Source organism: Chiloscyllium plagiosum, chromosome 48, assembly GCF_004010195.1.
Source record: "Chiloscyllium plagiosum isolate BGI_BamShark_2017 chromosome 48, ASM401019v2, whole genome shotgun sequence".
Taxonomy (NCBI): Eukaryota; Metazoa; Chordata; class Chondrichthyes; order Orectolobiformes; family Hemiscylliidae; genus Chiloscyllium; species Chiloscyllium plagiosum.
This window is the reverse complement of record NC_057757.1, coordinates 4025162-4032549: the sequence shown is the minus strand read 5'-3', so window position 1 is coordinate 4032549 and position 7388 is coordinate 4025162.

Sequence of the window (7388 nt, the reverse complement as noted above, 5' to 3'; positions counted from 1 at the left end):
GTGGGGGTGTGGTGTGGTGTGGGTGGCTGTGGTGTGGTGTGGTGTAGGGGTATGTGGTGGGGTGTGGTGTGAGGGTGTGGTGTGGGGATGTGTGTGGTTTACCAAGGCAGGGTGGCCAGTTCTCCCTACTATCCTGGAGCCCACATGTACCCCACAGGTAACGTCCCGCTAAAAGATGATAGGCCGTGACTGTGCTGCCTGATTCCCTGTAGGATCCTGCTGTCTGCATCATAACCATGACAACAATGCTGCAAGAGAAAGTAAAGGCCCATCCTCTGCTGTGGAGCGACTGGGAGCAACTGTAAGGGAGGTGACCGGTCCCAGGGAAATAGAGTCATAGAGTCATAGATCTTGATCCTGCCTGTGGATCCTTGCTGGGTAATGTGTCTTCCCACTGGGGCAGCTCAGTTCACTGCAGATCCACCTTGAGACTCTGGGAGTTCACCCTCTGAGACTCAGTAAGACACGGTGGCTCAATGGTTAGCACTGCTACCTCACAGCGCTAGGGACCTGGGTTTGTTTCCAGCCTTGTTCGATTGTGTGGATTTTGCACATTCTCTCTGTGTCTGCATGGGTTTGCTCCGGGAGCTCCTGTTTCCTCTCACAGTCCAAAGACATGCAGGTTAGGGTGGACTGGCCATGGGCAATTGCCTGTAGTATTCAGGGATCTTTAGGTTAGTCGGAGTAAATATAGAATAATAGGTAGGGGAATGGGTCTGGGTGGGTTACTCTTTTGGAGGGACGGTGTGGACTTGTTGGGCCAAAGGGCCTGTTTCCCCACTATAGTGATTCTATGATTCTAAGTTCTGTTGACTTAGTTCCCTGCCTAGCTCAGAGAGACTGATTTCAGTGTACACTCTGATGATGTCTACCTGTGGCGCAGACCTCAAAGGATTGTCTACCTGAACCCCTAGATCTCTGTTTATTCTACAACACTACCCAAGACCCTACTTTTAATGTATAAGTCCTGCCCTCGTCTGTTTTACCAAAATGCAATACCTGACACTTATCCAAATTAAACTCCATCTGCCACTCCCCAGTTGACCAAGATCTCTTTGTAATCTTAGATAACCTTCTGCACTGTCCACCAGATTTGGCACCATCCACAAAACTTAGTAACCAAGCCTTCTCTGTACTCATCCAAATCATTTATATAGACGACAAACAACAACAGGCACAGCACCAATCCCTAAGGAACGCCACCAGGATCGGCCAGGATCTTGTTGACAGGCTGAATGGCCTACTGTTACCCCCCTACACCCCCCCCCCCACCAATGTTCATCGACTCTCTCAAGAACCTCCCCCTGCCCCAATCTCAATCTTGGTTTCGCGAAGAACAAGTTTATCTTCATCAGGCCCTCTACATGCATCAGAACCCCCAACTCCTGTCCTCTGGGGCTCAGTCTGAGCCTCTGGAGGGGTGGGGAGAGGGAAATTGAGTTGGTTGGGGGGGTGTTTCCAAAAACAGTACGTACTCATCTGATGGGAAAGTGAGGTCTGCAGATACTGGAGATCAGAGCTGAAAATATGTTGCTGGAAAAGCGCAGCAGGTCAGGCAGCATCCAGGGAACAGGAGAATCGACGTTTCTGGCATAAGCCCTTCTTCAGGAATGGCTTATTCCTGAAGAAGGTCTTATGCCCGAAACGTCGATTCTCCTGTTCCCTGGATGCTGCCTGACCTGCTGCGCTTTTCCAGCAACACATTTTCAGTACCCATCTGATGATCAGGTGAAGAACTGCCCCCAGATTCTAAGCAGCTGGGCCTAGAGTCTTGACTTGAAGACCTCCTGCAGGCGAAGCTTATGACAATGAGGCTTTAGTGTTAAAGACATGGAGCACAATAGAAACGTGGAAAATAGCAACAGGAGTAGGGCCTTCGGCCCCTCTGGCCTGCTCCGCCATTCAATACGATCATCCGACTCAGTCCCCTGTTTCTCCCCCAGGAATAGTACTCTATCGAAGTGTAGTCACTGTGGCTATTTCAGGAAAGTGGGATGCCTATGGAAAGACCCCGCAAACACGAAATTGTTCCTTCATTCCTCATCGCCCCTGGAGAAACTAGGGGTAGCTGCCTTCTTGACCCGCTGTAATCCCGTATGCTGTAGGGACATCCGCACAGCGCCGTTAGTTCCAGGATTCTGACCCAGCGACACTGAAAGAACGGCTGATATATTTCTGAGTCAGGATGGTGAGGGGCTCAGAGGGTAACTTGCAGGGGGTGGTGTTCCCATGTATATGCTGCACTTGTCCTTCCAGACGGAAGTGGTCATGGGTTTGGAAGGTGCTGTCTGAGGAGAGAGTGAATACTTCAAGTTGGGTGCTGATGGTGGACTAGTCAAGTCAACTGCATTGGACTGCTTCAGTATCTGAGGAATTGCGAATGGTGCTGAACGTTGTGCAATCATCAGCAAAAATCCTCACTTTTGACCTTATGATGGAGGCAAGGTCATTGATGAAGCAGCTGAATATTATGTCCAGATTGACTGCTTACATTGTACATGAGGGAACAGATTGGTGCAATCCCAGGACAATTGTACACATCCAAAATCTGCCGCAGGATATTGTACTGTCATTCAAAAGGTGAGACAGATGCCCCAGTTTAATGTCCCCTCTGAAAGATAGCCCCTGTGACCCTGCTCACTTCCTCAGCAATGACCCTCCAACAGTGCCCACTTGCTCAGCACTGACTCTCTGACGCTGCCCACTCCCTCAGCATTGACCCACTGACAGTGCAGTGATCCTTCAGCACTGAATCTGACAGTGCAGCACTCCCTCAGCACTGACCCACTGACAGTACAGCAATACCTCAGCACTGATGCTCCAACTGTGTGGCACTCCCTCAGCACTGACCCTCTAACATTGCAGCACTCCTTCAGCACTGACCTTTCTACAGGACAGTGCTCCCTTAGCACTGACCCTCTGACAGTGTAACGCTCCCGTAGTACTGACTCCAACAGTGCAGCACTGACCCTCTGACAGTGTTGTGCTCCCTTAGTACTGACTCCAACAGTGCAGCACTCCCTCAGCATGACCCTCTGACAGTGTAGCGCTCCCTTAGTACTGACTCCAACAGTGCAGCACTCCCTCAGCACTGACCCTCTGACAGTGTAGTGCTCCCTTAGTACTGACTCCAACCGTACTGCACTTCCTCAGGACAGACTCTTTGACAGTGTGATGCTCCCTCAGCACTGACCCTCTGACCATGAGGACAGTGTAGAGGGCACTTTAATTTTTATCTAACCCTACACTATCCCTGTCTTGGGGAGTGTTTGATGGGGGACAGTGTGGAGGAAGCTTTGCTCTTGGTTTAACAGTTAGATGTAGCCTTACTCTTTAGCCTGAATGAAGTGTGAGATTCATGCCCTCAGTTCGTGGGCAGAGTTCCCCGATCCCTGAGATAAAACAATGTGCAAAATATTTGGCTCTGGGCCAGTCAAGTGAGACTTGACTTACCTTTGGTCTGTTTTGATACCAGAATGTAGCTCAAAGAAAGCAACAATGAGGCCTAGCAGGAAAACGGAGGACACTGCTGCAAACAGGAATGAATATTTGACGTCCTGTTTCTGAAAAGAGGAATCTCTTTCCCTAATACTCTGCCAAAGGAACAGTTCAGTGTGAATGAGCCACTGACAGAGAGGGGAGACACGACAGGACGGAAAGCTAAGGCCTAGAAGATGCTCTGGCACCTCACAACACAGATTTGTTCAGTTTTATGTGCGCCACTATCTTTGTTTTGGTGCTGTTGTCTCCTCCTCCTTCTCCGTGGCTGCTAACTCACGTGGTGAACAATCTGGAACTAATGTGGGCCATTCAGCCCATTGAGTCTGCCCTGCTGTTCAATGATTTGAGTCTGATCTGATCACCCTGCCTCTTCCCCATTTACCTCCGTTCCCTTACATGTCACAGCTCAGGGACCAGTGGGACCAGATCCCAGGTTTCCAAGGACATTACCACTGCACCATATGGGTCTTCATGCTGCGTGTGCAGGTTACAATCAAATCTCACAAAAGACAAGTGCCATGAGGAATGTCGGGTGGAGTTTCATTTAGGTAAGTGCGAGGTGTTGCATTTTGGAAAGGCAAATCAGGATAGGGCTTATATGCTTAATGGTAAGGGCCTGGGGATTGTTGCTGAACCAAGAGACCTTGGAGTGCAGTTTCATAGTTCTTTGGTAGTTGAGTCCCAGGTAGCCAGGGTAGTGAAGAAGGCTTTTGGTAGGCTTGCCTTTACTGGTCAGTGCAGGAGTTGGGAGGTCATGTTGTGGCTGTACAGGACATTGGTTAGGCCACTTTTAGAATACTGCATTCAATTCTGGTCTCCCTGCCATAGGAAAAATATTATTAAACTTGAGAGGGTGCAGAAAAAGATTTACAAGGATGTTGCCAGGGTTGAAGAGTTTGAGCTACAGGGAGAGGCTGAATACGCTGGGGCTATTTTCCCTGAGCATCGGAGGCTGAGGAGTGACCTTATAGAGGTTTATAAAATCATGAAGGGCATGGATAGGGGAATAGTCATGGTTAGGGAGTCCAATACTAGTGGGCATAGGTTTGAGGTGAGAGGGGAAAGATTTAAAAGGGACATAAGGGGCAATGTTTTCACGCAGAGGGTGGTGCTTGCATGGAATGAGCTGCCAGAGGAAGTGGTGGAGGCTGGTACAATTACAATATTTAAAAGGCATCTGGATGGGTATATGAATAGGAAGAGTTTAGATGGATATGGGCCAAATGCTGGCAAATGGGACTAGATTAATTTAGGATATCTGGTCGGCATCAACGAGTTAGGCCAAAGGGTCTGTTTCCGTGCTGTATACAACTCTATGACTCTATTGTGTACAGTTCTGGTTGCCTTGCTACAGGAAGGATATTGTTACACTGGAAAGGGTGGAGAAAAGATTTATAAAGATGTTGTCGGGACTGGAAGATTTGAGCTATAAGGAGAGGCTGGATAAGCTAGGGCTATTTTCCTTGGAGAGTCGGAGGCTGAGGCGTGACCTTATAGAGGTCTATAAAATCATGAGGGTCACGGATAGGCTGAATAGCCAAGGTCTTTTCCCCAGGATAGGGGAGCCCAAAACCTGAGAGCATAATTTTAAGGTGACAGGGAAAGGATTTAAAAGGGACCTGAGTGGTAATGTTTTCACAGCAGAGTGGTTCATCTGTGGAATGAACTGTCAAAGGAAGTGGTGGAGGCTGGTACAGTTGCAACATTTAAAAGGCATCTGGATGGGTATATGAATAGGAAGGGTTTAGAGGGAGATGAGCTAAATGTTGGCAAATGGGACTAGATTAATTTAGGATATCTGATTGGCCATGGGTGATTTGGACCGAAGGGTCTGTTTCCGCACTGTATGACTCTCTGTGGAAGGCCATGAGTATCAATCGGCAGTGTGTGGTGTGATGCTGGGATGAACAGATTCCAGATTTTGTCTCGTCAGTGCTGTGGATCTCAGACTCAAAATGGGACAGGGGATCAACTGCACAGAATGTTGGAGGAACTCAGCAGGGCGGAGGGGGAGAGAAACAGAGTTAACATTTCGAGTGTGGTGTGGCTGTTCTTCAGGGTTGGAAGGTGAAATCTGACTCTGAGACATAGGAGCAGACCATCAAGTCCACTCTGCCCATCAATGGGGACTTGCCTGATCTGATCGCCCTGGATGACAATCACCCTCAGACCTCTTAGTCCTTTGAGATGTGAATGGGACCTCTGGTCACCATCTACTGCAGCAAACACGATGACTTGCAGTATCAATTCCATCGGTGAATTGGTAATGTCGCTGGTTCATATTCCAGGGGTGTGAGTTTGAAACCTTAGCGTGGCTAGGTGGCTGCAAAATCATGGAATTGGGAGTTCATGTCTGTTGTGGTGACCTTTGCCTGTTGCAAAATCCCAACTGGTTCACTAATGTCCTTGCGGGAAGGAAATCTGCAGTCCTTTCCTGACCTGGCTTGATGTGACTCCAGGCACTACAGCGATGTGATGGACTCTGAACTGGTTATTGAGGTGTTCAATTCAAGACTAACTTTCGCAGGCAAGGACAATAGAAATTACACCACCCATGTCCACACTCACGCCAGATCCTCTTTTCCCCTCTTTTCGTCAACCTCCCCAGTACCCGGTGACCACTCCCAGCCCCTGGTTAAACCATGCTTCCATTCCAAACTCTCATCTTTGTTTTTTAAATCCCTCTGTCGATTGTAGCTCATTCTGCAGCACTCTTATGAAGGCGCGAGTGTGGTGCTGGAAAAGCAAGCAGGTCAGGCAGCATCCGAGGAGCAGGAGAATCGACGTTTCAGGCAAAAATCCTTCATCAGGAATGAGGCCTGATGAGGTCGATTCTCCTGTTCCTCGGATGCTGCCTGATCTGCTGTGTTTTTCCAGCACCGCACTCTCGACTCTAATCTCCAGTGTCTGCAGTTCTCACTGTCACTTACTCCTATGAATTGCCTTGGGGCATCACATTCAATTTCAGGGGCTTTCAAAATCCGAGTTGTTGGTGCATGATGGAGAAGTTTGGAGAAATCTGAACTTTGCCCTTTAAAACAACATTATCACGTAGTTTATGCACAGAAGCAAAAATATACTGGGGGCATAAAGTAAAGAGCATGCGTTCAGACAGTTGCTCCAATAGTCTGTGTTTGTATAAAAACACCCAATTGTTGATTTGTCCTAAGGTCAAATTCTAATCTAAGTCTCACTTAAGATTCCTTGAGTCTCTTACGTATAAAGCGCTACACGCTCATCCTTTCTCAGAGACTCTGTTATAGATTTTACCTGTCAGGAGGAGACACAAACCTTTCCCCTTCTGGGGGAACATCACCACTCAAGCTAACGATGTGCAGTCAACTCAATAAACATTAACAACCTGCTCAAAAGACCAGCCTAGACACTTGGATAAAAGCAAATTACTGCAGATGCTGGAATCTGAAACCAAAAGAGAAAATCAGCTTTGACAAAGCTTCAGTAAAACTTGAAACGTCAGCTCTTTGTTCTCCTTACAGATGCTGCCAGATTTCCCAGCATTTTCTCTTTTGGTTTGAGCCTAGACAATTGGTCAGGTTAAAACCAATTTTTCTGGAGGTGGCTTCCTGGCCCTCTATACAAAACAACTTCGACCCATCGAAAGAAAACCTCCGACCCTTTTCTACCTAGCAACGTTGGATCAGCCCGTAAAGAAACCAAATTGTGCTGTGTCTCATTCTTGTGCTTTTACTTCTGTCCAACTTATTCTCTGTTTCCTCTTTCTCTCTCTCTGTTCCTTTTTCTCTACCCTTTCCCCCTCTTTGTTCTCTGAGTTTATCTCTTTGCTCCCATATTCTCTCCACCTGTTTTCTTTCTATCTTTTCCTTGCTCTCTCCTCTCTTTCTTTTGTATCTCTTACTCCCATCTTT